Genomic DNA, 12,562 nt, shown 5'->3' on the forward strand with positions numbered 1-12,562 from the left:
TGATTATGATGGGTTCTAAGCTGAGACAGAGTGATAAAGTTCATCATTGGAAACGGGGTGGTGTGCTGGGAGCTGAGCGGATTATTCAAAATACCTCATATCATGAAAACAGATTTTTTTTTACGAATATGGGTAGGAAGCACTGTAGTCACACCAGCCATGCATGATACATATGGGTGCCATCAAGTGAGATAGAGTGTCAGTCATCTTAGATGGTGTCAAGGATTTAAAGTAAGTAAAGATGGAATCAGCAGCCAAAGTTTTGCTGAGTTTCATTCAAGCATGCTCTAAAAAGAATCAGTTGTCATAGCTAAGAGACTGTCTCACACAGTCAGTGTAACCAGTCAGGATGGAAACCCAGCAAAAGCTGTCTCCCAAAACATCATACAATGGCATGTTTCAGGTGTGGGAAAGGATCATGCTTGTAACAAAACAGGAATCAGTGCTTGCTCATACAAGAACCTGTAAGGGTCACCTTCACATTGTGTCAACCATTGAACTTAAATTGCAAGAACAAGCACAGCGTTAAAAATGGTTTCTTAATAAAGTTCACACAGGACCCTGTAGACATCTACTTTTGCATCTGACAAAGCTCACATCAAATATTTGACCATTTCAACTGTCACATGAAGCAGCCAACCTTTAATGCGATTATTTTATCTAACATTAGCAGCATTTGATGGGCTGGTGGAGGGATTTATGGATTAGGAGAGGGTGAGATGGGGTGGGTGTGGCAATGGAACGCCTGTCTAAATTCCTGAAAGCCACAAGTTGCTGTTGCATGTCTAACAAGAAGCTTCCGTCAAGCTCATGTCCTCGTCATCTCAAAATTAAAATGTGTAGAGATTCCATACCTTTTACTTTGTACTGATATAGTACCATTATGGATTCGACAATGAGAAATGTCATTTTAGATGTCTTATTTTAAGTTAATGAAAGGTTTGACAAAACCTAATTGAAACTTAGAGCTCTGTGATTTTGTAATAAGTGGATCTGTTTTTAACCAGGTTGAACCATGTCCTACTTTTACTACTCGCCCAATTTAGACACAAGGGGGGAGGAGGGAGAGGGAGGTGTGGAGGTACAGAATTTGATTAGGAAGGTCTTAAGGTTGTGTGGAGGTACAGACTTTGATTAGGAAGGTCTTAAGGTTGTAAGCATGTGTAGATTTTTGCACTCAAAGGCACAGGCCTTTGATTTCTCAGAGGACTTCGAAAAGTTCATATTGTGACCTTTCTCGAGCACACAATTTAGTACTGTAGCACTACAAAAAAGCATCTCACATTCAACAAGAGTCTTTGACATTTGTCCATTTATTCTGACGTTTCATATTTATAGTTGTTGTGATGTTTTTGAAAGTGTATTGTAAAGGAAGAGCACAGTTGCAGTTGGATGCAATCAAATGTGCATAGTGGGATTTAAGCAGTGACATTTCTAGTCATTCATCACAGAATGGTTTTGGGTAAAGCGGACAGCAACTCAGTCGTTACAACTTCCATAACCCCCTCTCACCTGTAGATTCTTTCACCTGTTCACCATTCACCATTTGTTTGTATTAGTACATTCCTGAATGATGATTTCATTACATTTTTCTTTTAGGTATTGCTGGTTAAAACTTGAATTCATTTGTATGTTGTAGCTTGAATTATTTCAAAACATTGATCTTTTAACATTGAATTAATTTGAAGAATGAATTGTATTAAAGCATAATATGCCCTCTATTTTGTTATGGTGTTGTTTTTTATTTCTCCTATTATGCAGACTGATTAGAACAATTTTTTTTTAGAACTAATTCGATCTAATGCTTGTGCACACAAGGATAGCAATTTTCTTCATCTCTATAGCAACAAATACGATATGAAAGTCCTGAATTAAAAACATCATTAACACATGCTCCTTAATGCTCAAGGGGAGTCTACTTCGCTTTGTACTAAAACTTTTTCCTCTACCATTGTGGTATACAGATAAAGAGCTTATTGTTCTTTGATAAGGCAGGGAGACTGAGGCTGAAAAAGAAAATGTCTGAAAAAAATCTTGGCAGCCCTTCTCTGAATACTGCCAAAATCTGAGATCTGCAAACAGTTTACCAGTTAATTTAAGAACTATCAGACAATTGACTTAGCTAAATCCTAACAATTAGAACCCTGAAAGCAGAAATAAGAGATGTCTGGCTTTGAGATGTGAAACAACTAAAAGGTAGAGACAATTAGTAAGTGCATGTGCATCTATGTGTGTCTGCCTGACCAGACTGTTTATGTATCCAGATACCACTGAAAGTAGACAATTCGGAATTTACAAACTGCGGCCAAAACTGGTTTTCTGTGAAGCCCCCTTTGTGTAAATAACTTGTCAAACCCGGCATTCGATTCACCAACTTCTTTACAGCTATTTCATAACGTGACAGTGTTCTCTTTGCTTTGGGACTGTTCATACATCTTTTTCAGTAGGATGCATTGGATGGGAGGGAGACAGCAGTCCGCCTTTCATCAGAGCAGCAGATTATTTGATAATCTGCTAGTACACAGCCTTTGAGGGGAATTCTCACATTAGTTATGTTACGAGCAGAAGCAAAGTTGAGTTGCAATGAAGGAACTAGCACGTTCATTGTGCCTTGGCAGCTTCACACAGAACTCACTTACTCTTCAACTTGCTCATAATTTATTTGAGGCTTGTACCAACAATGACAGCCAGAATCTATTAGAACAAACAGCTGTCCACAACAATTACGATTTAATCATTGCGTGGGTGGGACCTTTTATTCTTTTTGTCAGATGTTTACCAAAAAAAACTAAAAAAAACATCTCAATTCTACACTGAGTAACTACAACTTACATGCTAAGAACTGCCCAAAAAAGTGAGGTAAATACATTTTCGCCTAAAATGTATTTATTTCCATTCAGCACTTGCATTTAAATCTGTCTTCTTCAGACACATATAGCCACATGGCTACAGATAACAAGTTTGCAGATGAGTCAAGGTGAGTGTTGTGTTAGGCACAGTCACTTATTGGAAGAACACATCAGAAATCCATAAAGCAAAGACAAGCTGTTGTAAGAGATATCAACACCAAACAAAGCCTGTCAAACCAGATAAAACACTGCCTTGAAAAGTATGTGCATAGAGATAAAAACAGAGGGAGGGGAGACAAGCCAAGTTCTATAGCGGGCCAGCTTGAACCAAAGCTCCTCTCTGGTGTCCACCCAGACAATGTGCAGATGGGGCCAGATTCATGGGTTGGAGGATTAAAAGCCCCTCTATATTTACAGAGAGCTAAAGGGATGGGATGCTGATTATTCTCTTCCTTGTGAAAGGGGTGAGTTACGCGTAAATTATGGGGTTTTAGCTATATGGTTTTACATCCCTGCAACACCAACAGAAACATATCTGCCTTAACATTGGAGAGAATGCCAAGTGGCATAAGAAATGCATACTAAGAATCCTTCCGCCCTGAGTGATAAACAGGGACCATTTAGGAGTAGATAAGGGGATTTGCTCTGCCATTTGAGATAAAGATCAGCCTTGCAGAAACACCTAGACCTGGTGAAATCTGTGCAAATGGTGATTTGTCATCTCCCTCCTTGGAAAGCAATTTAGACAATTATTTATATCCCTAATGTCTGCAGTGTCATTTGAGTGTCACTTGTAGCAAGCTGCCATATGCATTCATGGTATTAATGCACTTGTATTTAGTCTCTGTAAAGTATATGTCATATGCAGTATTTTCATTGCAAGTTATGTAAGGCCCCAAAACAAGAAGGTCCTTTTTAAGTACTTTCAGTAAGATCCACATTGATCCAAAACCAGTGAACTCTCAGATATCAGAATATTGTCAAGAACAAGTGTGTGAAAAGTAACAAAAGAAATTGACAGCTTCATTGTAAGAGAATGAAGGATCGCAGGGGGCACAAAGGGCATGTGTTGCAATAGAAATCCGGTTACTGTTAGTAGTTCTTGTCTGTTGAAAGAAACCTTTCGAGCCACAGGGGCAAGTAAGGTTGAGTCATGTCATCAAACATAGAACAACTGAGAGTAGTTGAAAGTTTTTTTTTCACATCGATGCATCTCAACAAAACTTGAAATCAAAACTACATCATGGACAACCACAAACAAATCTTTTCAAATTCTATCGATGAAATAGACGTTGTCTTCTTTGATAGAGTACAGAATAGGGTTCAAGAGAAAGATCTAAATTTAAAGGACAGAGACAATTCTTTGAAGCCAATTACAGATCTCTGTGGTAGATGCCACATGTAAGTCCCCTCTGAAACCTTGTTGTGTGTCAACCGCTGCCAACATGGAAGTAACACTGATAAAAAAAAGAATAATGACTTAAGATAGAAATGCCTTCCAAGACTATCTTTTGCCTTTCATTGGCCTTATAAGACCCAATAAACAAGGAAGCTCCTAGAAATGTATACGTACATCACTCCCAAAGACATTGCAGTCATAATGAGATACAGGGGTGATTCTAGGATCAGACTTTTAGGGGGGGTGCTCAGCCCCCAATGAAAATGTGACATGAATACAGTGCCTTGCAAAAGTGCCAAACCCCCTTGCTGATAAATCCCTAATTTCATTGGATAACAATTAATACATTTATGTGTTATTAATTATGCAAAAATATTGAATGAATGAAAAACTAAGGATGTCCCTTTCTTCATGAACTACCAGCATCAAATGATGATAAACAATAATAATTTATATAAATACATATATATTTTTTTTATGATTATTAATATTTTTTTAAATTATTTTTAGGGGTGCTGAGATGAAATTTTGGGGTGCTTGAGCACCCCTAAAAAGGGTCTAAAATCGCCAGTGATGGGATATCAACCACCTTATTTCTTGTTCTTGTATCAGTTAAGTAGTTTTAACACATACTATAATTGGGGTTGCTGTATGCAAAACAGTGTACAGAATACAAAACGTCAGCAATGGTTCGTTCTTTGGGCATTTGTCCAAGCATGCAACTGAATGGCCACATTTTTTTTAGAAGTTGATAAATGTCAGCAAGGCAGAACTTACATTTGTAGAAGATATCTTGCCGAGTTGACAGGCCTCCTGAAAGAACACATGCAGACGTTAATACTGTAGACAGTACATTCTCCATGATTATTTGAGCAACACAATGACTGTTAGTCCACTGCCACTATACTGAATTGAAAATGAGCTTTGAAATGAAAGTGTTTGGCTCCTTCAAATATTCAAGTATCACTATGGGTAGACATACCATACAATTTAAAGATGGAAGTTGAGAGATTGCCTCATGCCAAATGCCAAATATTTATCCAAAGTTTTGGGTGGAAGTAACACGTATTGATTTCAACCTTGTATGAGAGGAGGTTGTACATCAAATGTCAGGTCTGAGTTGGCAGCCTGACAAACGCAGTCATACACTCCCACACAAGAAACGTACTGGCAGCTGTGAACCTGACATTGTGACAACACAAGCCACGTCTGACACTCTACATAAAGACGTCTTCTTCGAGTTTGAGGAAGATAAACCACAAAATATCAAATGAAGCATCAAAAATTAACAATAAACAGTGACAAGGCTTCTAAATTGGGAACAAAAGCCGCCCGCAAGGCTGCAAAATAGCATCCTCTCCCCAGGGACTAGATAATGGCTCAGAGAGAGATAACAGTATTTAATTTTTAATCACCAATTTTGTTGTCGTTGTACTGTGTCTAATAATGTGACTACTGTACATTGAAGTCTAACTGTTAGAGGCATTGTCAATGGGTACAAGCATAGCAAGACACTGCAAGATTTGCTGTGATGAAGTAAGAACAGAACACGGCTAGTTTGTGTCTACAAATCAGCCGATCATACTCAAATCAAACAAATCATTGAGGGATTCTGGAACATTCCTATCATTCTGAGGGATGCAAAGACCAGGACAAGTTGTCCAATAGGACAAAATAATAGTTCCTTAAAGGCGCTGATTAACAATCCCTGTCGTGTAGTACTATACCAAGTGTAAGTGGCTTTCATTGTCATTTCAATCACATACAACTAGTACAGTACACAGTGAAACAAACAACTTAAAAAAACATCGGACAAAATAAATGTATGTGCCTGCGGTACTAAACATGCATGTCCAAGTTCCAAAACAGCCAAATGTACATACTACCTCCCATGCAAGGATGTTGAGATGGCATGAAAAAGTTGTTTGATTTATAGATCAAATGTTCATCAACTATTTTATTGGTTTGAAGTGAGCTGGCTCCAAAGAAAAAGCACAACTATATCTCACTTCATACCATCATACTTTACGTCATTATAAAAGATTGATAATATAATCATACATCTTTAAAACATCATGACATTTCAGCCCACACAAAGGCCTTGATCAAAATGAATGCACAACGGAAATAGTGGAGTTGAGCCTTATTGGGAGGAGAGGAGCATCTGGTGTCAGGTTAAGAGTTAAAGGACAAGTAAGCTACACTAAGCCCATCATTAGCTTGCTTTTTTGAACTACCAAGTACTTGGTAGGGGTATTGTAAAAATTATTTGTATCATTAGCAGATGACTTATGTACCCTGAACATATTAAGCTTAAGGCTTAGTGAGAGCAAGATTGAAAACATTATGCTTATAATGGAGATACAACTGGATTGATGTGCAACTTTTGCAAAGTACTTTTAAACTTTGGAACGACAAAGTTGTTTAAAGAGACATTCATTTGCATTCCTTGACCGGACGTTTTTAGGCATGTTGGAATGAGGCAGCTGTCAGACAGCAACCTCCATGCGACATTACACATGTTTTATTCATTATTTCACGACATAAATAGCTCTTGTTATAGACCTCAGCAACAGACCAATTAAATCTATGATAATGCAAGACCACAGCAGAAGGGAAGTATTTCAAAAGGTGACCTATGCTATGCCCTTATATTCCAACAGTGTGTGTGTGCATTTTGCACATTTGCCAGGGAGCGTAAACGTGTGATCCATCTCTGTAGTGATGGGTCACTGACCCTCTTCTCTCCACATACAGTATGCCTCTCAGACCAATGGTTTCAAAGCACCCACAGCCATGCCAGTGAGAGAGATGGGGAAGATAAGTGCATTTGTTGGTGAACCACATCAAAGAGCAGAAGGGTGTCTTCAGAAGAGGGCGAGCTGAGGCAGTAGGGCTCGAACTAAGCCTTTGATCACTCCCAGCTTTCTGATCATTAAAATATTGGATAAATAATTGATTAAAAACAGTAAGGCTCATTGTGCTTCGTCTCTGTATCTCAAATTATTCCAAACTTAAGACTGCCATTCACTTTGAATGAATAAATATGTAGATACAACTGAGGAGGGCATGGAATTGTGCCTCTAACTTTCACTCATCATCATAAATAAATAAAATACAAACAGTCATGTTGGACATCGATCATGTATGTCAGACCAATGCAAATACAATATACATGTAACAAAGGAAAATATTATATGTATGGTGGCATAATTATTATGCATACTGTCAACTCTGTAACATTCCTGCATCCTATTCATTAAAGAGCATATATTCGTAAGGATTAAAAAACACTGCAACATTAACTTAAATGCTAAAACTCCAACTCCATATCAATCTGAAATTAACAAAAAATCTAAAACTTATTCATTTGTTATTTCCAAAGTTAATGGGGCACACATTTTTTTTTTTTTACAAATATTGCATTCAACTTGAATGGTTAGGGATTTGAGTTATCAGAACACTAAGCAGTATAGTTAGGGTTTAGAAGGATCTATTGAGTAGAAGAAGAGACAGCCCTCCAATGGTCAAACACCTCTCTCTGTTGCTTGGGAGTTTACTTGGCATACATCAGCATAGAGAACAGATTGTTATTGTTATCATTCAAAATGCTCATACAATGCAGCAAAATCGAATTTTCTCAGGCCTTCAGACCGAAGACCCTCTTCTCAACAGCATTGTTGGACGTCTGTGTCATAGCTGCGTTACAGTGAGTGGTTGTCAATTTCCTTGCAGTGGTCTAAGAGGCCTATCGTTTTGCAGCAGAACCTCTGTTGTTTGTGTACTTTCAGGGGTCAGAACAGACCCAACATGTATCCGCTGAGTGAGAAACATTGATGGAACCCCCACCAGGCCTCTAGGGATAGCCGGCATCATGTTGCCCTTCAAACAATCCACCTTCTCCCAGCCCTATTACACTGCAAGAGATCCCTGCTTCAACCTTGGTAGAGTTCAAAATCACAGTTCAGATGCTTTAGAATAGCCATGCTGCCCCAGTTTTAGCTAAACCCATGTTAATTTGTATGTTGTTACATTTATTGTGTTGTTACTAACTGAGCATCTTATGTTGAACAGTTGAATCGTAGCCTATAAGTTACGTTTGACATACAATTTTCAAACACACGTTACAGCTGTCCATAACTCAACAAAATGGCCTGTTATATATCTGGTCCATTTGTTTGTACAGTATGAGGCTTTTACTACTCCCAAACAAGATCATTGTCTACTGCAAGTGAGTGAAAGGTAGGAATCCATCATATAATATAAACTATGTAAATAATGTCAAGTGTATGATTTAGTAACTTCAAATTTCTCTAAAACCAGAAGAAACATTTCTCTCGAGCCTTGGTGCTTTTAATGGTTTAACACTAATGAGATCTCCTATTCTACTCTCCCCAGTCTGTGTCCACTTCACAGTTTATTTCACAGTGTAAATACCTTTGAAGACGGGGAAAAACAGAGTCTCACTGCTGCTTGCCAAGGCTACCCGCCGCTCATTTCACTCCAATCACGACTTGTCTGGGGGCTCTAGTTTCTAGACTGGTCGTAAGCAACTAGTTTCTATGTGTGAATTCTGTATAAATGACGGTCAAGCAGGCCCTGTCAATGCTGCTCAGTATTCAAGAAATGTCAAGGGGGGCTGCTGACTTTTTCCTGCCACTGTTAACTAAAAATTGGGAAGTCATGTGACCTGTCATCAAGCAGTTGTCCCGGGAGATGAGGATTGTATTGGACAGCGCAGAGTCTGAAATGCAACCACCCACACATCCACCCACCTCCACATGAATACACACATAGCCTACACATACACACAAACACACACGTAGACAGTACCAACAGTTGCAAATCCCATCTGTTAGGCTGCAGTAATGACTCAAGATGTAAGAATGAGTTTTGGTCTGTGGTTGAAAAGTGAACAACAAAGTTCAAGTTTACATTCTACTCACTACTGGCAAACACAACCTCAGATAGGCGGGGTCTGGGTGGTGCAAAAAACATTTCCTGAACAAAACTGTCACTTCAAATGTAGATACAAGATTAAATGAAGATATTCAATCAGCTTGCTTCTGTAGTTTGTCTTTTATGTTTCTATCAATGCAGTTTTTGTCATTCAATAAAAGTGGGAACCCCCTCCCTGCTACCAAGTCAGGTTTCAAACCCTTAAGTGTGGGACTTGTACTTCCTGAGTGTTGGGAAGTTTCTCTTAATACAATTACTAGCAACCAATAATGTCACCAGCATGTTCAAACCAATTTTGATTTACAAGTGGACATGTTGCCTTTTCATCAGCTTATTATTATTAAGTGGTTAGTGTTTCCCCTGAACAATCCCCTCTCGTCCAGCTCTCAGAGCTGTATTGATCCTCCCAGTGTACCAGCCCCTCCTGATTTCATTAGGCTCGCTGCTGTTAATTACTCCACACTATAACCTTTCCCTGTTTCATTTGGACCGACAAATTGGGTGAATTAAAAAAGGGAGAAGTGAAAAAAAAAGGAATAGCTCAACAGTGCTGGATCTTTGCACAGCCAGTGTCAAACTCCCAAGCGGCATAATAATTAAAAAAGTTCATCAATGTTCTCTCTTTGCTCATCAAATTATGCAGAAGGAGGGTACTCTGGTTATAGTTGCAGAGGATTCATTTACGGGTAACATACCAGTTAGATCTAGTATGACTGTCTAGGGAGTGGAAGAGTATTAAAATTGGTATGGCTTAAAAGTAGTAAGATCATGCCAGATTTATTAATTTTATTACTACCTATTACTTGGGACAAACTATTTCATTAATTGTTGCCAGGGAGTTAATAAACCCCCCTTGTATCCTGAAGACATGTGTTAGCTCAAAAACATAAATGCTGGGCTTTTGTCCAAGTAAGAACCAAAGTTAAAATCCCTGTTGAGTCATTGAGATATAGGCCTACTAGTGCAGTGCCGCTGGTATATATTTCAGAATGTGACTGACTGTTGTTAATTCTTGTAGTTAAACAGACAGAATGTACTTTCTCTTGTTTATTTCTCAATTTCTAATCAAATAACAATTAGCTCAATAACTTTGTCAGTTAGCCACTGCTACAGTAAGCTGGCTATATGACGTGTTAGTCATGTGGGTAGCTTTGTCTAGGTAGCTAGCGTTAGCCACTGAAAGCCAGACTATAGGTGCTAGGTAGCTAACGCTATGTGGTGATGGATACATAGCTGACCCTTGCTTTTACCTTTGTTGTTGGGCTTCTTTATACAACATGAAACCTACCCATGACTCTTTGCCCTCCATGTGGCCCTCATTTTATGACAATGTGAGAAGTAAAAATGTTCAGTGATGAAGGGGTGCCTGTGTTGCCCAATTTGCTTCTTGTAATATTAATTCCATTTGCAGTTGCTACTTTTTATGAGCCTTGTTTTTATGTTTAATGTTTGAATCTTTTCAACTAACATGACTGCCCTGCCCTTAGGGCCCAATGCTAATAGAGTGTTGGCTGTTTTAGCAAACACATTTATTTATTATATCATTCCCATTTTCTAATTAAATAACATTTAGCTGAATGTAACTTTGTAAGTTAGCCACAGTAAGCTGCCTATACAATACTTTGTATTTGGGAAGCTGTCTAGTTAATGTTAGCCTCTATGTGGGGATGGATATAAGCTAACCCACACTTTTACCTATCCTGACAGCCTCTTCATATGACATTATGCCCATCTTTGACTCTTTGGCCTCCATGTTGCCCTCAGTTCATGGCGATGCCCAGTTTGTTTGCTGTGAAATACATTCTATAATCAGTAGCTGGTTTCCATGAGTCGTGTTGCTGTGTTTTCATCAAATAATGAAATTTCCCTTGGCCAACTCAACATGGAGAACACATGTGCATTGCCCATTAACGGAGAACCCATTTTAATTTAATTGTCGTGAACTGCTCATCCAAACAACTTCACAGGCGTCATGGCACATGCCTGGGTCCTGAGCACTATGCAGTCCAATTCAACTAAAAACAGAGCAATTTTCTCAAGGTAATGGAGCCCCAGACACACAGCCAGGCACACAAACAGATAGACAGATAGACGGACAGACAAACAGACAGACACACAGACAGATAGACAGATAGACAGACAGACAAACAGACAGACACACAAACAGATAGACAGATAGACGGACAGACAAACAGACAGACACACAGACAGATAGACAGATAGACAGACAGACAAACAGACAGACACACAGACAGATAGACAGATAGACGGACAGACAAACACACAAACAGATAGACAGATAGACGGACAGACAAACAGACAGACACACAGACAGATAGACAGACAAACAGACAGACATACAGAGATTCATGGAATTATAGTTAAATGAAGAACCAGAACTATGTAGCCTACATATTGCATGTTGGGGATGTCCTTCCCTCAAGGTTGAGTACATTCTAGTTGAAACGACTCAATGTGCCTCAAAAGGAGCCATTGAAAGCTATCCCATAGGCTCAGATAATAACTTCATCTTAATTAGCTTGTGGTGCTCTGGAGTGCTGAATTGTCGGTTGCAGTGGGAGCTGGTCTGATTTATTGCTTGATTTAATTACGTATCAAAATTCAATTAGACAAGCTTTCAACCAAATTCAAAGTGTATTTTGTCAAGCTGTCCCTTGGAATCAAATATAACTTGAAGGACATCCTTCATAATAACGAAACATCTAACATAATAATCAGCACTTTGGAAAATTATTGTCTTGAACTAAAAGATAAAGTTAAAAAAATGCGGGTTTTACGGAAGTATTTAACTTTTCAAACCACTTGTCTAACTGAATCACTTGAAATCAAGAGATATGTGAATCCTGCACATTCTATGAACTTAAAACAAGGTGAAAGAGTGTCAGGTTGTTACAGTATGCATGATACATTGATGTAATAAAATGCACTAAAAGGCATGAATACAACTCAGAAACTGTCTGGGCTTTTACATGCATTTGTCTCATGTACCTCTGCTCAAGACAGTTACTCTAGCGATTTTTGAATAAGTGTCAAATACACCAGGTCTCTATGAGCTACATTGATCTTCAGTACTATGCAAATTCAAGGTGTCACGGTGTCTCAAACTAAAAAGCCAAGAAAGGTAAAAATATTCCAGCCCACGGTCACTGAATGCACTGCAGCCTTTTACTGGTATTGTAAATATGCCAAGGAGGAGCAGTACCAGGACAGGAGAAGAAAATCCTATTGTAGTTTCAACCTTTGGTGTTAGTTTATCAAGATTTCACAGTGACATATGAATTGTTAATGCGTTTGATCTCCTTCTCTATTGAAATGCTTGACAGTTCTGTTCATT

General features: G+C 38.6%; 1 long non-coding RNA gene across 1 annotated transcript; it reads left to right on the forward strand.

Moving 5' to 3' along the window:
• The first annotated feature begins 7,864 nt into the window (after positions 1 to 7,864).
• On the forward strand, positions 7,865 to 9,272 carry LOC146302213 (uncharacterized). The gene is made up of 4 exons (XR_014758290.1): positions 7,865 to 7,957; positions 8,040 to 8,192; positions 8,435 to 8,490; positions 8,647 to 9,272. It is a non-coding gene; the product is annotated as an uncharacterized LOC146302213 (long non-coding RNA).
• Positions 9,273 to 12,562: the final 3,290 nt, after the last annotated feature.

The sequence above is a fragment of the Hypomesus nipponensis genome, chromosome 1, assembly GCF_054491055.1.
Source record: "Hypomesus nipponensis isolate SF chromosome 1, ASM5449105v1, whole genome shotgun sequence".
NCBI lineage: Eukaryota > Metazoa > Chordata > Actinopteri > Osmeriformes > Osmeridae > Hypomesus > Hypomesus nipponensis.